Below are 23,707 nucleotides of genomic sequence, written 5' to 3'. Positions count from 1 at the left end.
ATTCTGGGCCTGCCTCTGCGTACATTATAACACCGCCCCCATCTCTCTCTGTTTTTAATTGTTAGTGCACACATTCATACTTGCACATGCGCGGTGCACGCCCACCCACACTACCCACATGCCACCACCTAGCATGCTTGCTATCATTTAGCTGGCAAACCAATACATTACCCAATAGCATGTCCCCCAGGGCCATCATTCTTGCAGACCGCGAAAACGCTACCAATGACAGCCATGGGCTTGGTTTGGTCAGCCCCGCGGTTCCCATATAATTCGGGCACTGACGTGAGCACACTCTCTTTTGCCTGCCTCTGCTGCGGTGACAGACAGACTGTCAAAAACACCCTAGACCCAGGGAAACTGCAGCCTTTGAAGATATGACAAAAGACTACAGAAGCAAAGGTAAGAGAAGACGTCACAACATCAGCCTCCACTGTAAATTGTATATGCATAATGCTATTTTTCTATCCTTCATATGGCTTTCCTACAATTCAATCGTTTTAAATTGTACTTACATAATTGAAATATTTCTTTATAAGTCACGAGGTCCTATACACCTCTAATCTTAAAAACTATGCGCGCATACATTTCTGTGTCGTATTTCTGTACTACGCCATGTGCTTAGGCCTCTATTATTATTAATTGGTCCTCCATGATAGTATTTTTTTTTCTGCGTCACGAGGCCTTCCCAGGCCTCTATTAACTTATTGATCTCTTTTTGTTTGCTGGAGCGGCAACAGTCTTAACTACGGAATATTAGGAACCCACATGTAGTGTAACTTTTATTTATGAAAGGAGAGAGGGCTATATTATCAAACCTTGGCAACAAAATTATCACCACTTTATCGGCAGCAAACTGCCTCTAAAGTGGCCATAATAGGTTTGATAATACGCTCAATTGAATTCCAATCGAAGCTGATGTTAGATGTGAAGGACATCTAACATGAACTTCGATTGGAATTCCATAGAGCATATTATCAAACCCATTATCGCCACTTTATTGACACCTTCCTGCCAATAAAGTGGTGATAATTGTGTCCCCCAGGCTTGATATCATGGCCCAGAGTGCGTAGTGTACAGCACCTTCTCTGTAAAATCTATAATTACCTCCAAGCAGTGACAACACATAGGTTACAACAGTCTGACAAACAGATCCACAACCTTATTACAACACTTTTGAGTCACTTTTAACGGGTAAAGTGATGCAAGAAACTAGTAAATCTACATCTCACTTTTCAATAAAAAATCTCAACTCCAGACTCTGCGACACAGTTTTAATGTTGTTTTCTCTCTCTTTCTCTCTCACACTCTCTGTGACATCCTTTCTCTTTCTCTCTTAAACTTAGAAACTGCTGTCTGCTTGGACGTGTAGAAGAATTGTTGAGAAGTGAAGTTGTGATTGTGAAGTCTACTTCCGTATGTGTTTGGCTGCACTGTTTATACAACGGTAAGCAAAGAGGCCAAGATCTACAAATCCTTCATAGGAATGCATTAGAAAAAATTTGACATAACGGCCGTCAGTAACGCAATAGGCACTTCCATATAGACACCACTTGAACGCGGCACTGTAACAAATAAATGTACCAGGTACACTGCACTCGTAAAACTGTACTGTTAGCTTTATTTGTGAAACGAGAGAGGGCCATATTATCAAGCCTTGGTGACAAAAGTATCGCCACTTTATCGGCAGCAAACTGCCGCGAAAGTGGCTATAATAGGTTTGATCTATAATTACCTCCGAGCAATGACAACAGTAGTGTGGCTCACTGGTTAGAGGCGGCAGACCCGAGAGCAGAGGACAGCCCGGGACCAGGGTTCGATTCCCGGTGCGGCAGGTTTCTGGACCAGGGTCAGCGCACTCGATAATTCTCTCGCCTCGGTGCCCACTCTGATCAGCGATCACACTCGGCAACTCTGGGCATTAGCTTGCCTCATCTTCACTAACGGCCCCACCAGACCGCCGGGGATGCCTGGTCTCACCCTGGAGATACCCATTAAGGGACCATCTCTCAGGGAAGCCAGGAAGGGTTTCGCAGCGGTCGAAGCGCCTTGGGACCCTACGGGTAAGTAGTGCGCTATATAAATGCCAATACATTTACATTTACATAGGTTACAACAGTCTGACAAACAGATCCATAACCTTATGACGCCACTTTTGAGTCACTTTTAACATGGGTAAAGTGATGCAAGCAGCTAGTAAATCTACATCTCACTTTTCAATAAAAAATCTCAACTCCAGACTCTGCGACACAGTTTTAATGTTGTTTTCTCTCTCTTTCTCTCTCTCACTCTCTGTGACATCATTTCTCTTTCTCTCTTAAATTTAGACACTGCTGTCTTGGACGTGTAGAAGAATTGTTCAGAATAAGTTGTTACACCAACTGCCTGAAATGTTTACCCACGGTAAGCACAGAGGCTTAGATGTACAAAGCTTTCATAGGAATGCATTAGAAATAAGTCGCCATAACGGGTGCCAGTAACGCAGTAGGCACTTCCATATAGACACCACTTGAACGCGGCACTATAACAGAACTGGACTGGGCTTGATAATATGCCCTTCTGAATTCCCATAGTAGCCCAGGTTAACACCAGAACCTGGACTGCTATGTCGAATTCACAACAGCATATTATCAAGCCCATTATCGCCGCTTTAGCGGCAGTTTCCTGCAGCTGAAACGGCGATAATTTTATCGCCGTTCTTCATAATATGCCCCGTAATGCTTCAGCTCATTTACTCACATCTACATAATTCTAAACTCTAATTTTCTTTTTTCTTTTGCAGATTACCAATCGGACACCTTTTGGAATCCATTTCACAATTTGTTTATAACATTGTTTAAGTTATTTTTCCAGTTCTAATATAGTGATAATTGAGGTTCGTTTATATTTATTGTTTAATAAAAGTTAATTAAAAAAAACTACATACTTCTTTTATTTTGTGGGAGAGGGGTATGACGGCCCACAATAACAATAATGTTGAAATACTATAGTAAGATATTCAAGACTAGGATTGAAAACTACTGAGTTCTAACTAACAGATATAATAAAAACAACGGTGAGAAACTGTGAAAATCGCGATGGACGGAGTACGTAATCAACGTTTGGCGCCTCAGCACTACCTTTCAAATAAATATATAAAAAACATAACTATTAATACTGTACAAAAGTACAGCAGCGGATGACACACATGAACCGGGAAAAGAAAGCAACAGATTTACTAACTGATACAAAGAAAGGTTTGCTTGTTGAACTTGAAGAAAAAGACAACGTGGGCTTCGAAATGGCGCTGAGCATGCAAAGAGAGTACAACTGCGACAACAAAAAAAAGGAAAGCTTTACATACTATCATAGAAATGAAAGAGCATTTTATCAAAAAAAGGCGATACATTATCGCTGCTTTTATCGATAGGAAACTGCCGGTAAAGGCTTGATAATAGGCCCTTGTAACTTCCCATAGCAGCCCAGGTTCTGGTATTAACCTGGGCTCCTATGGTTATTCAAAAGGGCATATTATCAAGCCCATTATCGCCGCTTTATCAGCAGTTTCCTGCTGATAAAAACAACAATAATGTATCGCCTTTTGTGGATAATATGACTCATTGCTCTTTTTTTGACCAGTAACCTTAGGTGCATATTATCAAGGACCGGTGTTAAAATTATCGCCGTTTTATTGGCAGGAAACTGCCGATAAAACGTCGATAATTAGCTTCATAATACGGCCTTGTTATTTCCCATGGAAGCCCATGTTAACACCAGAACATAGGCTTCTATGGGAATTTACAAGGACGTATTATCAAGCCCACCCTACCAACATTAATAAAAAACTCCAGACAATGCAGGTACCCGGAGCTGGAAGGTCATTTTACATATCACTGCCCCAGAAATGTGGCGTTCCCCGCACCGTGTACGGGGAGAGCTCGAGCTCAAGCTCAAAAACACTGGTGTTACAATTATCGCCGTTGTATTGGCAAGAAACTGCTGATAAAATGGCGATAATGACCAAGATAATACGGCCTTGTTATTTCCCATAGAAGCCCATGTTAACACCAGAACATAGGCTTCTATGGCAATTAACAAGGACGTAATATCAAGCCCACCTTTCCAGAGGAATCAGACAATTGAAATTTGTACCTGCAGTTCAGGGGAGCTGCTTGCCGAATGCCCGCTGTGTTCCTGCCGCCCGTCGCCGCACCACCAAGATCTTTCGGTGTGGCCGCTGTGAGGCGTGCGGGACTACAATCCCCAGAATTCCGGGTGGCTTGCTGCCGCGCATGATCACATCGCGCTAGGAGGCGCATAAATCCAGGGACAGCCCCTGTTGAGCGGGGAACCTTTCCAGAGGAATCAGACAATTGAGGTTTGTACCTGCAGTTCAGGGGAGCTGCTTGCCGAACGCCCGCTGTGTTCCCGCCGCCCGCCGCCGCACCACCAAGATCTTTCGGTGTGGCTGCTGTGAGGCGTTTGGGACTACAATCCCCAGAATTCCGGGCGGCTTGCTGCCGCACATGTTCACATCGCGCTAGGAGGCGCATAAATCCAGGGACTGCCCCTGTTGAGCGGGGAACCTTTCCAGAGGAATCAGACAATTGACGTTTATACCTGCAGTTCAGGGGAACGCCCGCTGTTTCCCCGCCGCACCACCACCAAGATCTTTCGGTGTGGCCGCTGTGAAGCGTGCGGGACTACAATCCGCAGAATTCCGGGCGGCTTGCTGCCGCGCATGTTCACATCACGCTAGGAGGCGCATAAATTGTGGGACAGCCCCGTCTCGCAAAGCCTGGGCAAAGGGCGGGCCGCTACGGCCGTCCAGGGCCAGACAAGGCTGGGCTGGTCCAGCCCCCTAAAGTTTTCACTCTCGGGTAAGCCCTCCTACGATCTGCCTATTCTGTCCCTGATTGCTCTTGATACACTCTGTGGCCATGGAGTACCGGCGCTGCCTCACACCTGCTCCCGCAGAGGGCAGACCAACTGGGACCCTCGATGACTTCTTCACTAGAGCAGACGGAGTTGTGGGTAGAGAAATTGCTCTGACAGAAAAGCGTTTGTCAATGGAACTTTTGAGTGCTAAACACTCCTCTTTAGGTGGTTTGATAAATGCTGTCTCGCCGGCCAACATCGCACCAACTATTCTACTCCTGTGTAGCCCCATTGACTTGGAAAAACTTGATTTACAATTTGACTATCTCTCAGGGGGCAAAGTTGTTCCACCTTTGAATGTTTCTTCTTGTAGTAGCGTTTCTTCAGAGGGGTTTTATCCGATTGAACCAAGGAAAAGCCTTCAGTCATTAGATACTCCATTGATTCCAGAAAATGTCTCATCATGTTCAAAGTTAAATGGGAAAAGGAAGAGGAGAGGGGGACGCCATATGGGCAAAACACCCAAGGTTTCAAGGATTTCCAGCTGTCCGAATGTAATTTTTTTCAAAGAAACTTAGTAATACTTCCAAAAAACTTAAAAAGTCCACCAAAGTCCCCCTAGTCTCTAGTGCCCATACCAAACAGACTGAAAAAACAGTCACAAACTCCAAGGAGGAGGAAGAGTTAGAGTTATCTTTTAACAACTTGACACACTTGTTGCGTTCATTTACTCTTCCCCTGATCGAAAGGTTGAAAACCATAAATAGGAAGATTGATGCCCTGAGTGAACTAGCCAATGACAACACACGCAGGCTTGACACATTAACATTACCTAAGACTGCTCCTGATAGGGGGAATACGTCAAGTACCAACATAAATCCTAAAGTTCCTACATCAAGTTCCATAAATAAGGCCCGCACTGGCCGCAAAAGAAACACTGCCCAAACTCTGCTCCAATCAGCAAGTAAACCACAAGAACATATTCCAACCACCACACTATCATCTGATACAGACAAGAATAAGGATAGAGGGGGGGGGAACAACTGATCCCAATACAAGAGTTGTGGTTTCCTTGTCAGTAATTAATCTTCCGCCAGAATCGGCACCCTCGGTTTTAGTGCTAGTGAACGTCCCTGTTTTGAACGAAGGCACGAGGGAGAACTTTGGCCAACTAAAAAACAAGGCAGTTCACTGGATCACAAACAACACATCAGAGGGCAATAATATCTGGCAGGATATCATTATGGCTCGTAGATTTTCCTGGATAGAGAGAACGAAAAAGAACTTAGCAGGGGACTGTATTGTCTTGAATTTTAAAAGAACTGACCCTGTTAGACGTATTCCGAGTGAGATGTTGTTCAATGCTAAGTCACAAAGGAGGGATATCGAGATTCTCCCACTAGAATATTTTTATAGGGAGCTGAACAGATCCAACCCAAGCAGAGGAAATTATCAGAGTTACAATAGGAACACGCAAAAACTAACTAGACATGGTTGGGAATAACCTACTAAATGTTATCCAAATCAACAACGTAGAGGAATAGATGGGCAACCCCCGAGCTTTGAAGGGGTTAATCGCTACTCGGTTTTGAGGGGACTAGAAGGAGTCGACTAACGATGGACCTATGAAGATAGAGAGGTTTTTACAAAGGGTCTAGAAACTGTGGTAGTACGAGATAAGGCACTGAGTGAGAGCGAACCTCTCAGGGAAAAAACCTTGATGGAGATATTGGAGGTATCTCTACAGATTAGGACAAAACATCTACTGGCAGATAGCGAGGGCAACTGTACATCAGGAAATCTCTCTAATGATCCAACAGGAGTACTCCAACAGAAAGGAACTAGGGTTGCCTTCTGGAATATCGCAGGACTCCGCTCGTAGATAAACAATCCAAACTGGTCTAATTTTATTAAGGACATAGACATATTCTGCCTACAGGAGACTTGGTCTCGTGAAGCAATTCACATCAATGGTTTTAAAACATTCCATCTACCAGCAAGCCCTTCTAGACACGGGAGGTGTAAAGGCGGATTGACTGTCTATGTTTCAAACATGTTGGAGGTATCCTGTTTGAAATCAGAGGGCTCATCTAGTGAGTATCAAATTATTGCAATCCAGGTAACCTCCAAGGTAGAGGTTATAATCATCAACATGTATAATAATACTGAAAAGGGGTTGGTAAACAACATGATAAATACCCTTAACAAGGAAATTGGAACGTTGGTGGATAACACAGCGAGGGATTCCATCTTGATATGGGGAAGGGACTTTAACCACCATCTTTGCAAGCAGTATCAGAGTGGTTGTGGGGACCATGAAATGTACAAGTAGGAGAATCAACCCCATTTTGAGCACAATAATGGGGGTAACGCTTTTAATGATATGATGGCCTCATTTGATTTGGGTTTTGTAAACCTGTTATGTAGCCCCCCGGTGGAATTTAGCCCCACATATGTGGGGAGAGGGCATAGTACATTGATAGATTTTGTGATCATCACCAATTCCCACTCAAACTGTCTAACTGATTTCTCTACCTATACTATAGGCCTGAGCGACTATCTTCCCCTCTGCTTTGGATTACAGCTCCCTGTAAACAAAGATTGTTCTATGATTGAAAGATTGGCCTGGACAAATAACTGTATCTTAAGCAGACAGAACGGGTATGCTCTTAGGTGGTCCTCGAGTAATCCAGAGGTTACAAAAAGTAACATAATTAAAAAAGCACTTGTGCCTATCACCAGATGTCTTCAGGATGAGGTCTTACACACAGAGGTTTTTGATTCCTTTTCTGATATTACAAGGATTATTTCAATTAATCTTCTCCGCCCAACCAGAACCAGGAAACTGACCAAAAATGGGTGGTTTGACTCAACATGCACGAAAACTCCAAGAAACCAGGCAGAAATAACCCAGTGCAGGCGCAAATATTATCTGGCAAGAAAAGCCCGGAAACATAATATAAAGAATGAAGCCTTGATAAATCTACATGAGGCTTCCTTGAAAAGGGATGGTTGTGCCTTTTGGGCAGCAGTCAGTGCTAGATTGGAAGTGGCAATATCGGAAGATTCCTGGATAGACTTTTTTGCAGAGGTTTATAACCCGGGAGGAGTGCACAAATTGGCCAATATGGGGAGAAAATCATCGGACTTGATGAGATCGGCTTTATCCCAATTGACCTACAGGTATCCGTAACTGAAATCCAAGATGCCATTGCTCAGAGCAGGGGTAATAAAGCACCGGGTGCTGATGGTATACCCATTGACCTATTTAAACATCAGTCTGAGTTATGGTCCCCGCTACTTAAGCGAGTCCTCAATGCTAGCTGTGAACTGGGATTTATTGATACTTGGGCAGAATCTGTAATTATTCCCATATTTAAAAAAGGGGACCGAGAAAATCCCGCTTGCTATCGCCCTATATCCCTCCTGGATTCTTTCATGAAAGTCACTGGGAGGGTAGTCTTAAATCGTTTACAACAATGGACTGATGATACCGAAATTCTATCCACTGTGCAGTATGGGTTTAGGGAGGGTCGGGGCACCGTAGAACAGGTATTAAATTTCTCTATGCTCCCAGGAAAATACACCCAGGCTAAGGAGGGCAAACTCTATGCAGTGTTTGTTGATTTAAGCGCTGCGTTTGATTGTGTCATCCATGACCGCTTATGGGAGATCCTGGGGGACATGAAGGTGGAAGAAGTGGTAATCTCCTTTTTAAGACAACTCTATGCCGGGGCCAGGGCTAAAGTGAGATTCGGCACAAAAGGAGAATGTACCAAGCCCTTCCTTGTAAAGAGGGGAGTGAGGCAAGGGTGCGTACTCGCCCCATTTCTTTTAATCTGTACACCAATGACCTAGAAAAAGAACTAGTGGCTGAAGTACGTGACTCCCCTCAGGTTAACCACCAACAAATTGTGTCCCTCTTATACGCGGACGATGCCATGATTATGTCACGGACCCAAATAGGTTTACAAGCGGCCTTGGACACATATTTAAATTTCATGGATAGTAGGGGCCTAAAACTTAACGTATCTAAAATCTTTTTAATGATGTGTGGAAGATCTAGGAATAAAGTGTAGTGTAGTTCCTAGTTTCCCACTAGGCCCTGCGCATTGGAATAACATAAACAGTAGTATCGACGTAGAAGTGCGGATCTTCCAGGCCTCCACTGACTATGCTAAACTTAATTGGGTGTGTTACCAACTAGCTCAGAGGTCACTGGAAACTTTCTTCTCTGCATAGGAAGTGATCAGCTTCCCTGGCACAGACAAGAAGGGATTCAGCTTTCCAACAACCGTGCAACATGACAACTTTGCTCCTCAGATTAAGAGTCAATCTCTAGGGTCGTGTGAAACAATAGACATATATTTCACTCAGTCAGGTTAGTGCAGTTTGCTTTCACAATATGTAGAGAATAGAGAGACGGGCGTTTGTCAATAAAGGGTTAACATTTATTGAACAGTCTTTCTTCTCGTACAAGATAAATGTATTGCCACAATTGCAAGACTTGTTATTATAAAAAGTACGTACAGTAAGATAAGTATTGCAAAATAATACTGTAAAAGCATTGATATGGTTTCTTAGCCATACAATGGTTTAAAAGTAATAAAACATATATACATTCATATATACATTAGGATAAAATACTCAACTGGTGCTTCTAACTACGCCTACCCCAGTGTACCTGATCTAAGCCTAATACTTGGGAGGGGAGTAAGTAAGTAGCTTCAGTTTAAGTTGGTTTTGCCAAGGTTTGCTTCAAGAATTCTCACTAAGGGTTTAGTCAACACCATACCTCTGAATAGAATGATAGAGGTCTGGTATCTCCTTCAGGGGAAACTCGGTATCCCAGTCACCCGCGAGGGCAGACTAGAAACGCTGGTGCTGGATTTCTCAGCAGGAGAAAGACAGCGTCTATCTTCAGCGTGTCGAGGAGGAGAAGGAGGGGCGACAGCGTCCGCGGGCAGCTTGGCTTCCGCTGGGCTCTTCGCAGAGGGACGGCTGTTCAGCTCCTAGTTACACCACACCATCGTTCGCGCTTTAGCAGCGATAATGGTATCAGCGACTTCAGGCGACGGGCAGCAGGCTGCAGCAACAGGGTGCTAGCTTCACCAACAACGGGGTCTTGCAGACAGCTAGCAACAGGCAATTGCTTAAGGCAACGTTGGTAATATTTATACCTGACAGGTGCCTGGTTTGACGCAAGTTTGCTGGACATAAGACGTCAATTAAAGATGTCACTAGGAAGTGATAGCTATCAGTTGCTCATTAGAGTTCCATTACTAATCAAAACACAGCAAGCGGGGATTTCCAGGTTTGCTGAGTTTTTATCTTGTTGAAGAACTCGGAGTGTTAATCTAGGAATATCAGATAGTGACTTCTGCTCTGTCATTGCACTAATTGGTTGCAAAGGAAGTGGCAGAGAACTATTCTGGAATGTGGCTCTGTTAGTGTGAGGCCAGAGATGACTTTCTGAATATCGCACTTGAACGGTTATGCCAATATAGGGAATAAATGGATTTATAGCCGAATAGGGGCATAAGGTCACAGTATCGATCAGGAACCTAGATAAACCCGCAACACCCACTCCACGTTTTCATGTCCATCAAATTACTAAAACTAGAGCAATAAGATGCATGTGTAACATTGCCCACCCCAAAATACATATATGCATTCGAAATAGGCGTATATTGTAATACGTGAAATTTAGGTACTGTACGTTTTTGAAGCATAGAAATCATTAAAAAATGAATGCATATGAAATCAATGAACGATTATGCAAAAAGAATTACACATGAAATATCTCTGAAACAGAAGAAGGGCGAGATAAATCATCACATATAAATGCATTGCAATAAATGTGTGCTAGAGGCTGATGTAAGTTGTTATGTCTCTAGATGTGTTTAGAAATAGAAGTTTGAAGCTTCTGTTCTCTAAGAATAGTTTTTACCTTAAGCAAAGAATTGTTCGTGCCAAAAAAGGGTCAATATTAAAAAATATCCAATTCAAAAGAATTATTGCTTGAACGGGGAAATAGAGTTCCAACGCTTATTGCAGTTTTTGTTGATCAAAACTGAAGGCCGAATTCAGAGTTCATGGAACGCTGTGTGTCGGAAAGCTTCTCCAAAGTTATTATTTCTGTTCGGGTGAGAACATCATATCAGACAGGCTCTCAAAGAATTGGTCTACAAAATCAGGTGACAGTTCAACCAAATTCGATAGTGCTGTAACTTGGCAGGTGTGAGAATGATTGCTGTCATCATAGTCGGGTTCAGCAATGCTCACAGAAGGTCGTACCTGGGTGATGCTGCTTTTGTCACTCGCTCCACTGTTACCACCTAGTCGTAGCACAGGAGTCTCAACGAATGCTGTCATCAGAATTGGTAGCCGCTGGGGACAACACAATGCGTGAGCCGTTATTGGACTGAGCAAAGTATCGACGTCCATTGGTACTGCTGATGGAAGTGAAAGACAGATGTCCAACACGCATTCATCTCCGCATAGTATACATCGAAGTACCGGTAAGATACAGTTCTGCCATATAGGTCTGAATGAAAGGAACCAGGTCATGTTTAGATCTCTCAGCCTGGCCAATCCAAGGACGTTAGTTATCCTGTCCCGGTAGCGCATTGCTAGGATTGTCTCTTCCATTCCCACGGGAGCTATGTCTGAGTTTCGGTTTGCCATAACGAAGCAGGACGGACAAAAATAAAATCCCTGCTATAAGTCCCAAAAATAAGGGTATGCCGCCAAAAACAGAGTGTACAAAATTAGGAACGATTCCCAAAATTGCTTGAAAAGGTGTTAGTAGTCCCGTAAAAATCGTCTTAAATATGCCTGGGATGCTTGTGGCACTAGACATGTTAAGGAGTTGACTAAGCATTTCTACGAAATGCACGGGGCAATTTGTTGATAAAAGTTCATGAACTTCAGTAGCTGTCCTTGCAACCAGAAGATCATACGTCTCTTTTGATGACGTTATGGGCACTGTTGTCTGTAAAAGCACAGACTTCATTTTGCTTAAAGTATCAATTCGTATAGAACAGAGATTCAGACGAGGCCAGATGGGAGTCACTGTGTCTGCAGGCCCACTCGGGAACAATGCTTGCATACAGCATTTGACCATGGATGTTACACTTACTAGATAATGTTTCCCTGGCACAAGGCCACAACATCTGTGATCCGTTCTAAGAATTTAACTCCCGTTTGCAAGTTGCATAAAGAAGGGCTCTATCTGAGTTGCAGGTGTGACAAGCTGGTGGCATGAAGGTTGTTAGAATTTCCATCACATGCTCCATGTAAATTAATACCCTGACACAAAAGTGTACCACTTAGTGAATGTTTACAGTTTTCACCACTAAGAAATACATTTTTGTCGCTGTCACTATAGCAAGAATGTGTGTATGGTAATTTTCATTCTGATTTTACATATCCTTTACCCAATTGTTCATACTGGCCAGCAGGTATGTACTCAAGGCACTTTTTAAATCGGAAAGTTGTTATCGGAATTGTGATAATTCTGTGTATTATCCATTCAATGACAGGACTCTCTGACATTGTCAATGGTAATCTCTCAAGTTTTTCGATGCTCAGGATTGTATAGTGTGCTCCTTTCTGTGCCAAACTGATCTGTTTATCAGTAAGGTTAAAAATTGAAAATAATGACGTTGTGTTGATTAAACGCCAAGGCACATAGCCTCAACGAAGATTTTGCAGCGTCCAGCCTAATTGTATAATAGAACGTAATTGAGATTGGCCATGTTGTAATATTAGCAAGTCTCTATCTATCACATCAAAGGCAGAGGATACAATATTGTCCAACGAATATATTCTGGAAGACAGAGTCATTAACCCATTGTCCACTACAGAAAGTGTTTTTTCCAAATTAATACGATCAATTTCTCGTATTTTTTCAGCTGTTTCAATTTGTTTGACTTTCCAAGCCTCGTTGTAAGCAGCATAGATACTGGTCGCTATGAAACGCTTTTGACGCTGTTTGCATGGTCCAGGAATTAAATCGCGCAAATCAGCACCATCTTTTAGTAAAGACAAGTGTTGCTTAATTTCAGCCAGTGTGGATGATGTTAGCCATTCAAGGCAGAGTTTCCCTACACTGTATGTTGTTATTATCCCTGGATGTTGTCTCTGGGAGTATCTCGGGTCTAGTCTGGTCATTTTTAACCCCTGTGTTTTATTCAGGAATCTATCTTGACAGTTGTTTGTGTCAGTAGGCCAGATTAACCACTTTTTCCAATCAGGATGTGTTCTGTTAAAATGTAAAATTTGTGTTACGTCTAACTCAATATCTGCAGTTATATTTTCAGGTATTGGCTTTGGAATAGACGGTGTTTTAAGGTCTTTGATCTTAGCTAGGCCAAGACAGGATGTTTGGTGTATTGTGTCATTTAAAAACATCATTTGTTCTGGTATCATACAGGTTCTGAATAGTGCATCAATGCCTTTCACCTGCCAATCTTTTGTACCCCAAATGGTTTTCGTTTCAATGTTATTTTTCCAATAATCAAAACCAAATGTCATCATTTTGTCATAAAATGCTTCTGAATATATCAATTTAGAATTTGTCAGCATTGTTTTCATTCATGTTTTATCTAACAGTTTGTAATAAAACGTTTCTGCATCACTGGTGTTAAACCCTGAGAAGTATTTGAATTTCTCAAAAAATGCTTTAGAACTGCTTTTAGGTGGTGTAGCACAATGTTCCCATTGATTATACATAAAAACATTTCTAGGCTGTGCAGATTTATGCAAATAATGATCACCATAATGTGTGTAACAGAATAATTGCTCATAACTAGATGAACCTTGTAAATAATCATGATCTGTGAATCTAGCTGACATTACTAAATCAGACATCATGTCATTAATACTGTTAAAGTCCCAATCATCAGAGAATGTACTAGGTGTTACAAAGTCACTTAAGGAAACCTTCAGTTGATGAGGATACTTCAGGATTTCGACCGGACCATATATCTCATAGTCAGTTTTCTCCCATACTACCCCACCAGGTATTGGAATTGCTGTGACATTTACTGTTGACAGTTCTCTTTTCTTCACGTGGGATGATCTGTGTGGTTTCAGGACTAGGTTGATGTTCTGACTTGCTGTGTCCATTGTACTATATTTTCCCTCAATGAATTTTCCCAAACACAGTACCATGATGAGCCAAAGCAGGAGGAAAAATACACCTAGACCGAACCAGAACTCTTACCAAGGTGAAATAAGGTAGATTTCCTTTAGTTGATAAAAGAGTTCCGTTGCTTTTTCTTTAAAAGTCTTTTTTGTTTCTGGCATCACTTCGGGGTCGTTTTGATCTTCAGAGAAGTTGTCGAAGTTGATGAAATAACCAGAGGCAGTTCTGTCAATTGTTGGGATTGTTCTTTCAATCTGTCTCTCGGTAGCACTTTCTGATGCCACATTAGTGTAGACTGGTGTTTCTTGACGAACTGTTTCAATCTGTGTCCCAAGAGGCACGAGTTCCATGGCATTATTGCATAGTCCTTCACTGTGCACTGCAGGCTGATCGAATGTGATTAGTCTTTCAGTTTGAACCTCTTGGATTGTTGCAAGTTTGGGTATTCTGTTGTTTCTTGGGAGTCCACTAGGCCTACTGTTGATTATAGGCCACATGCTTGTGGTTTTACCAGGTCGATAGACACGACTCTGTTCTCCTTTTTACCAGCAAGGGGCGGTAGTACCACTGATCTTGTTCCGTTGACTGCCAATACAGGTACTGCTTTTCTGTAAGAAGGCCCAAATTCCTTCTTCACCGCGATCTTTTCTCTGACTAGATCCCCAATCTTTGGAATCCAGACAGGCCTTGCTGGGGCTGTTGCCTGTGGTGCCTCATCAGTGGTAGATGGCTGTTGCTTTAACTTTATGTTGCTTATGGATTTTCTTGTTTCATTCAGTTCCTGTAAAACAGCCAAACGATCTTTGATGTCAAAGTCTGTTGTTTTTTCTTGTACCACTGACATCTGACTATCGAGGTCCTGAATGTTCATTCTAATTCAGAACAATAGTTCGTATGGGCTGAAACCTTTTAGAGAATTTCTTGGCAAGTTATTAAGACTAGTTTGGACACTTATTAGATGTTTGACCCACCCAGCGCCTGAACCTAATACCTTCGCTGTTATAGATCGCTTTATGTCCCGGTTTTTTCTTTCAACCACACTATTCCCTTCGGGTTGCGACGGACAAGAATACCGCAACCCAATCCCATGCTGGCCATGGCCTCCCTATAAGCTCGAGAGCTAAAAGCAGGACCCTGGTCAGAATGGAACATGGTAATTGCGTATGTGCCGATAAAGACTCGCAGATCTTTTATAACCGTTCTAGCGTCAGCCGAGCGCTGGGGCCACATCCATATGAACCTTGTACAGGAATCCACTGCTACCATGATATATCTATAGTTGCCATCCCTTTGTAGGGGACCACAGTGGTCCAGGTAAACACATGCAAATGGTTTATCCCAGATAAGAAGGGGTGTCTGCGCTGGTCGTTTTACTGTTGATACTTTTATCCTTTGGCATATATCGCATTCTAATACATACTTTTTAGTTTGTATTCCCAAGCGAGGCCACCAATATCTCTGTTTTAGTAGTGATATTGTTGCGGAAACGCCAGCGTGTGCAGAGGCAAGCCCTTCGTGTGCCGCTCTGATTAGTCCTAACCTGTGTTCCCTGTTTGGAATTACCCTATCCCCCACTCCAGGGATTCGAGCAAAAGGAACATTATTCGTATCTGTTGAATATAAGTACTTTTCTGGAAAGCCTTTTGGGAGTGTTTTATTATAATTTTTTACTGACGCACTGACAGCTTGTAGAATATCGCTGTCTATTTTTGTTTGTGACCGAGTTATCGCAGCTACGGAAGCCGTTTGCACAGCTGCCTTCGCGGCTTCATCAGCCGATGAATTCCCTGCAACGTGAACGCCATCACGTTGATGACTCAGTCTATGTATCACGTGAGTCTTTTGTAGTTCTTTCTGTAAAAGCACTACCTGTTCCCAAAGCATTTTATGCTTTATTGTGCCACCTTTTGCGTCTTTGAAACCATTTTCCACCCAATTCTGCAAGTATTCATTATAAGATTGTACGCAATAAAAAGAATCGTACACTATTAGTGTGGGGAATTCGCGATCGGTATTTTCTAGCGCCATCTTAAATGCTACTAATTCAGCTCGTTGAGCCGAGCAATCTCCTAGAGATTGTGTTTTAGTGACCAGTGGTCTAAATTTTCCTTTGTGCCAGCGACCTTTTACAATCGCGCACGCAGCACTGTAAGCTTGCTTACCCCCAACTGCGGTTTGTGCTGATCCGTCAGTATATATAATACTTCCGTATTCTTCGAGAGGCAGGATTTCAATTGGCAGAGGACATTCATATTCATATTGTAAAAATTCCTGTGTTTTTAAGTTAGGATCAAATTCGTAAACTACGTCTGTTGCAGCAAGAGAATTAACCCACTGGATCCATCTCGGATGCAAAGCCTTAGCATTAGGAATGCTTGCTTTAGTTACCGCTTCTAAAGCCGGTATAGGTGTTACGATTATTATTCGTTTACCTTGAGCTAGGGGCCTTTCATTTGCTACAGCAGTCTGAACCGCAGTTAGAATTTTCTCAGTTGAACTGAATTTTATTTCAGCTTTTGTGTACAAATGTGATTTGTAAGCTATTGGTACCTTTTCTCCCTCATTAGAGGTTAGGTACGTGAATCCGCATCTTCCTGGGATGACTCGGATTACAAGATCGCGTGTATTGTCACGTGTATCTAATTTAGTTTTAGCTAACATGTCTGTTTGCAGTGATCTCAAAATTTCTGTGTGTTTTTGAGTCCAATTGATTTGTTTAAAATCAGGCTTAATTAGTTCGTAGAGAGGTTTAACCCTCTCTGCGTAATTTAGAATGTAAGTTCTTCCGAAATTCAGAAAACCTAGAATGGATTGTAAATTCCTCTGCATTTTTGGAGCTTGGAGTACAGCGCACTTCTCTAAGAAGTTGTCCGCTAGGCTTTTCCCTTCACTTGATAATTCGTACCCTAAGAATAGCACTGTCAGATGGGCAATTCGAGACTTTTTAAAGTTGAATTTGTAACCCTCTGCTGTGAACCCAAGTATAATGGTGTTCACTCTTTTCAAGTGAGTATCCAAGTCGTCGTCTGTGAGATAGATATCATCTACGTAAGATAATGCCTCATCATCATAGATTTGTAGTAACTCTGTTACCCTAGCTGAGAATAGTCCTGGGCTGTTCTTGAACTCCTGCGGGAGTCAACAGAATTTTTTCTGCGACCCAAATGCGAAGAAAGCGGTCAAATATCTGCTTTCCGGTGCAATGTTTTGACAAAAGAAACCATTAGATATGTCTAATGTCGTTTTATATTTTTTCCTAACTATGTTATTCATTAGGGCTGCACTATGCAAGTTTTGTACTGCAAAAGTTTTACAACATGTATTAAGATGTCTGTAGTCCAAAACTAGACGATATGAATTGTCTGGCTTGGAGACAGGAAACAAAGCATTGTTCATTTGAGAGGTGCATGTTTCAATCACCCCCTGGTACTCAAGCTGATCTAAAATCTCCCTGACTTGTTTTTTAGCTTCTTGCTTTATGGGATACTGCCGTTGGGCAGTTGGTTCACTTTTTAATTGGATTTTGTGAGGCGGTGAGTCCTCATCCCATCCTACATGATTTTTATACAATGCCGGTGCCTGGGCTACTGCCCATTTCCTTGCATATGTATATTTTTTGAGAATCGGAATGTGATTCGAGAAGGCTGGCATAATCACATCTTCGCCACGAGGGCACTCCCTGACAAACTCTGGGGGCCAATCTTTTTCAGCTAACAGAATATCATAGCCTTTTGAGAGTTTATCCCAAAATAGACCTCTAATTTTCCTAGTCTTACCACCCTCCATACGCAATGTTATTTCGTATATTTTATGGGGCTCGCTAAGTCTGGTGTCGGCAGTTTCAACCTGAATGTATTCATTCGTGTCCACTGTCTCCAGATGACTCATCAAGATCTTGCGCGCTATACTGATTTCTGCTGCACTGTCCAACATTGTCAATGCCCACTCCCCGTTTTTTCAACTGTGTCCTCAGTATTCTCGGCATGGTTGATTACTCTAATACTGGCTACCTTCTTTTTTGGAAATTGAGATTTTTTACTCTGAGCAGGTTCCTTGTCTTTGGACTTGGTGTGCTCTCCTGGGTCTGACCGTCCTCTTCTTTCCGATTTCTGTGGAAAAGATGAGAGGGACGTGTATCAATACTTTGATATCTCTATTTCTAAGGTTATATCTTTTCTCAGAGGGCTCCCTCTGGGGAGACTGGTGTTCTCGAGTCGGAGTTCTTTCCCTCCGTCGAGGAGACCTTCCTCTGGACTGGAAAACTTTTTCTTTGGGAGTGGATTGTTTATTTCCATCCCAGCTCTTTTTAGGAGTGTTTGAATTATTTTTAATAAATAATTTTTCAGGATTTTCGAGCAGTTGGGGCTTTACTGGTTTTCCACCCAAGCTGTCTCTACCTAATTCTTCATAGCATTTTTCTATGATTTTGGCAAGCTCAATTGGATCTTTTATATCTGTTTCCTTCAACTTCTGGCGGATCGCCACAGATGCTGCTTCTCCCTTTATGTTGGCTAATAATATAGCCGAGATCTGCTTGAAGTCTTTCAGTAATTTCATACCAAGATTTAAAGCGGGCTCTGGACCGTATTCAATTTGAATCTGTTTTAGCACTTCTGGTATTACCGCCATAGACGGAACACCGTGTGTTTTTGTGTAAATGGAAGCAAAGACTGTACCCCAAGTGTCGCAGTCCTCCACGTGTGGTGCGATTCCCATAGGAAGGCAGATGGTCAAGATTCTGTGTTTCTCTATAGGGGTAGTATCAGGAAATACTGCCTCTATTTGAGTGATTTTCTGTGCTAACCAGAAAGGAATTTGTTCCCGTTTTACGGGTGTTTTCCCAAGACATGACTGTATGTTCTGTGGTGTGATTTTATTGGTGTTCCCCTGATGAGGGGTCAGCTGTGGTATATTAACAGCTGGCTGGACTGTTGCAGTCCGCATTACATATTGGACTAATTGCCTATGTATTTTAATTAATGTTTTTAGCTGTACTAACAGCTCTTCCTTTGACATTTTTGCAATGTCAGGATGTGGTGTGAAGCTGGCTAGAACCCGCCACGTTGCTCCTGGTCTACCTAGTGGACCGAGCCTGGTAATGTGATCATTGTGTTTTAGGGCGCCATTAAACCAGAGCAGGTGCTCTTGGAATTTTAGTGGGATTTCAGTCTCCTCGAAAGGAGCGTACTCTTCCGGAGGTTCCTCTATTTTGTAATAGTGAAACTCTTTTGTTCTAGCGTTTGCCGCTGGAAAGTTTATCCATGAATAGAATACCTCTGTCTGCCGATATTCGTGAGCCTCTATCACGAAAATTACTGTACCACCTTGTGGTGTCAGTCCGTTCTCTATAAGTTTTAAAGTTATAGATTTTCTTAAATGGACCGGGATGATAATTGCACCCGGGTCAGTGTGTTCGGGACCCTGCTGAGTCGCATTTACTGCGCCCCCAGTGGTTCCGTTTTCTAAGTCTGACATTTATTAAATGCAGATTTGCAGAGTTGGTCTCCAAGGAGGCAAAGATTAGGTGCACAATATTTTGGAACACTGTATCCTTCAACGTTGAATAAACCAGAGCTGTACATAGGAATCTCTTCCTACTGAGTTCGGGTGGATTTCAACCTTTCACCCACTCCAGACGTCTATTGGAGTATTTACGGGAGAAAGGGGTCTGTGTGAAAAATGCACGACTGAGTTCCTCTAACGTCTTGCGTTAGTTTATTGCCTTACCAAACGTTGGGCGCCATGTAGTGTAGTTCCTAGTTTCCCACTAGGCCCTGCGCATTGGAATAACATAAACAGTAGTATCGACGTAGAAGTGCGGATCTTCCAGGCCTCCACTGACTATGCTAAACTTAATTGGGTGTGTTACCAACTAGCTCAGAGGTCACTGGAAACTTTCTTCTCTGCATAGGAAGTGATCAGCTTCCCTGGAACAGACAAGAAGGGATTCAGCTTTCCAACAACGGTGCAACATGACAACTTTGCTCCTCAGATTAAGAGTCAATCTCTAGGGTCGTGTGAAACAATAGACATATATTTCACTCAGTCAGGTTAGTGCAGTTTACTTTCACAATATGTAGAGAATAGAGAGACGGGCGTTTGTCAATAAAGGGTTAACATTTATTGAACAGTCTTTCTTCTCGTACAAGAGAAATGTATTGCCAGAATTGCAAGACTTGTTATTATAAAAAGTACGTACAGTAAGATAAGTATTGCAAAATAATACTGTAAAAGCATTGATATGGTTTCTTAGCCATACAATGGTTTAAAAGTAATAAAACATATATACATTCATATATACATTAGGCTAAAATACTCAACTGGCGCTTCTAACTACGCCTACCCCAGTGTACCTGACCTAAGCCTAATACTTGGGAGGGGAGTAAGTAAGTAGCTTCAGTTTAAGTTGGTTTTGCCAAGGTTTGCTTCAAGAATTCTCACTAAGGGTTTAGTCAACACCATACCTCTGAATAGAATGATGGAGGTCTGGTATCTTCTTCAGGGGAAACTCAGTATCCCAGTCACCCGCGAGGGCAGACTAGAAACGCTGGTGCTGGATTTCTCAGCAGGAGAAAGACAGCGTCTCTCTTCAGCGCGTCGAGGAGGAGAAGGAGGGGGGACAGCGTCCGCGGGCAGCTTGGCTTCTGCTGGGCTCTTCGCAGAGGGACGGCTGTTCAGCTCCTAGTTACACCACACCATCGTTCGCACTTTAGCAGCGATAATGGTATCAGCGACTTCAGGCGACGGGCAGCAGGCTGCAGCAACAGGGTGCTAGCTTCACCAACAACGGGGTCTTGCAGACAGCTAGCAACAGGCAATTGCTTAAGGCAACGTTGGTAATATTTATACCTGACAGGTGCCTGGTTTGACGCAAGTATGCTGGACATAAGACGTCAATTAAAGATGTCACTAGGAAGTGATAGCTATCAGTTGCTCATTAGAGTTCCATTACTAATCAAAACACAGCAAGCGGGGATTTCCAGGTTTGCTGAGTTTTTATCTTGTTGAAGAACTCCGAGTGTTAATCTAGGAATATCAGATAGTGACTTCTGCTCTGTCATTGCACTAATTGGTTGCAAAGGAAGTGGCAGAGAACTATTCTGGAATGTGGCTCTGTTCGTGTGAGGCCAGAGATGACTTTCTGAATATCGCACTTGAACGGTTATGCCAATATAGGGAATAAATGGATTTATAGCCGAATAGGGGCATAAGGTCACAGTATCGATCAGGAACCTAGATTAACACGCAACAAAAGATTGTCGTCTGTTTGCCGCAATGGAAAAAATTGCTACCACCAAATCTTTTTCTTACTTGGGTATTGTGCTTGAAGAATCTGGGTCCTGCCATCAGAAATAGGACTTTAATGTTCAAGAGAGCTACTGCGGCACTTATGTCATTCTCAAAAAAGATGGGGAAGAGACCTCCAGAAATTTTGCTCAAAATTTACCAGGCCAAGTGCATCAGCACAGCCATATATGGAGCCGGTATCTGGGGTATTGAAAAGTGTAATGAAATACAAAAGGTTGAGAATGTGTTTTTAAGATTTATCCTGGCTATCCCTGCAAGCTCCCCTGTATTCAATTGTCACGCTGAGTTGGGGATTCGATACATTAGTGACTTGATTAGTATGCAACCTGTTTTGCTTTGGCACAGAATTTGGACTACCCCTGACCTTTTGTTAAACAGAAATATTATTAAGCACTGCATGAGTTTGAACAAGGCCAGTAAGATACCTTGGCTGATGTATATTTTTAAATTTACCAGGGATCTAGGAAGACCAGAATATTACCATCAACCAGACTCATTGCTTAAGATCTCAAGAAAGGACTTGAAGCAATTGTGCTGGTATCATGTCGAATCCCTGAGCCTAGGTGTGGAAATGAATAAAAAACTTGTTATACAGCACCAACTCACCCTAGTCACATATACCATTCAGCCCTACTTAATTTGGTGCCTGGAGGCTTTCGACCACTATCTATTAACAAGTTTCAGGTTTGATGTTTTCTTTCGTTTAATTTCATTCCCTAAAGTAAATGACTGGGGAAGAAACCTGTGCAAATGCCCATGTGACAATCTGTCTACCCAATTTACGTTGCATGCAATATGTTTTTGTAAATTTTACACAATGGAAAGGTCTAGATGGATCAAACCACTTTTAACAAAACATGGTACTTGGAGGCAATGCCGCCCAGCTTTACTATTCTTATTATCCTTAAATGATGCGACATGTGTAGCCGTTATGCTGGGTTTTTTAAAAAGTATTTTAAAGAAAAGGAAAAGCTTAATTATGTGCTAAAATGTATGTATTTTAAATTACATTGTTACTGTAATGAACTTGTTGCTTTTATGGTTTTATGTATTTTAAAGTCGAATAAAGCTTTTTCAATCAAGCCCACCCTTCCAACATTAATAAAAAACCATAGGCCATGGTAAATTCCCATAGCAGCCCAAGTTCTGATGTTAACCTAGGCTGCTACGGTTATTCACAAGGGCATATTATCAAGCCCATTTTGCCGCTTTATCAGCAGTTTCCTGCCAATAAAAGCGACGATCACGTATCGCCTTTTGTTGATAATATGGCCCATTGCTTTTTTTTTTGACCAGTAAACTTAGGTGCATATTATCAAGGACCGGTGTTAAAATTATCGCCTTTTTATTGGCAGGAAACTGCTGATAAAACGGCGATAATGAGCTTCATAATAGGGCCTTGTTATTTCCCATAGAAGCCCATGTTAACACCAGAACATAGGCTTCTACGGGAATTTACAAGGACGTATTATCAAGCCCACCCTACCAACTTTTATAAAAAACTCCAGACAATGCAGGTACCCGGAGCTGGAAGGTCATTTTACAGATCACTGCCCCAGAAATGTGGCGTTCCCTGCAATGTGTACGGGGAGAGAGAGAGAGAGCTTGAAACATATTTTTTATTAAAAAAAACCCGAGGGGTGCCGCTCATGGAGACTGCGGGAAGTAGGACCGTAACCCCCCCCCGCATACTTAAAAATAAAACCAGAGGAGTGCCGTTCCCCAGTGCCTTACATGCCCCCATTATGCAGAAAATTGCCCCTGTAATTTGCCTCTACGGGACCTAATGAATAACACAGACTTCTACTTTTTTTTTCACCTTTTCCACCGCATACAATTACTGCACGAGTACCCCGCCATTTTTTATTTAAAAAAAAATAAAAATTGACCCTAAAGATCCATGTACCACCCCCTGACCAAGACTATAGCCTCAGAATCTTTCCACCCTGCCCCGTTTCCTTATTTCTCAACTTTGTTTTACTGTTTTCTTGCGATTCTCCTCTCACGACAAACAACTTGGCGGCCAACACTTCCTGGTTTGGAGTATTGACAGCCAATCAGCATGCAGCTCCTGCTCGTAATTGTACCCATTTCCATACACGTACGCTGCGATTTTCCTTTAAAAAATAAAATTAAAAAATAGAGCCTAAACATCCATGTACGACCCCCTGAGCAAGCCTAGAGGGTCAGAATGTCTCTAGCCTACTCCCTTCCCTTATTTCTCAACTTTGTTTTACTGTTTTCTTGTGACTCGGTTCGGGCTGAACTGTTCCCATGAGGCACAGGGTCAAGGCTGATTTGCATATAGCCAGTGTCTGACCTAGGGTGGTGTGGAGAGCAAAAAAACGATGGATTTAGGCCCAGATCTTTGTACTGGGGTGAATGTAAGAC

Source organism: Lissotriton vulgaris, chromosome 10 (assembly GCF_964263255.1).
Source record: "Lissotriton vulgaris chromosome 10, aLisVul1.2, whole genome shotgun sequence".
NCBI lineage: Eukaryota > Metazoa > Chordata > Amphibia > Caudata > Salamandridae > Lissotriton > Lissotriton vulgaris.
This window is presented reverse-complemented; position numbering follows the sequence as displayed.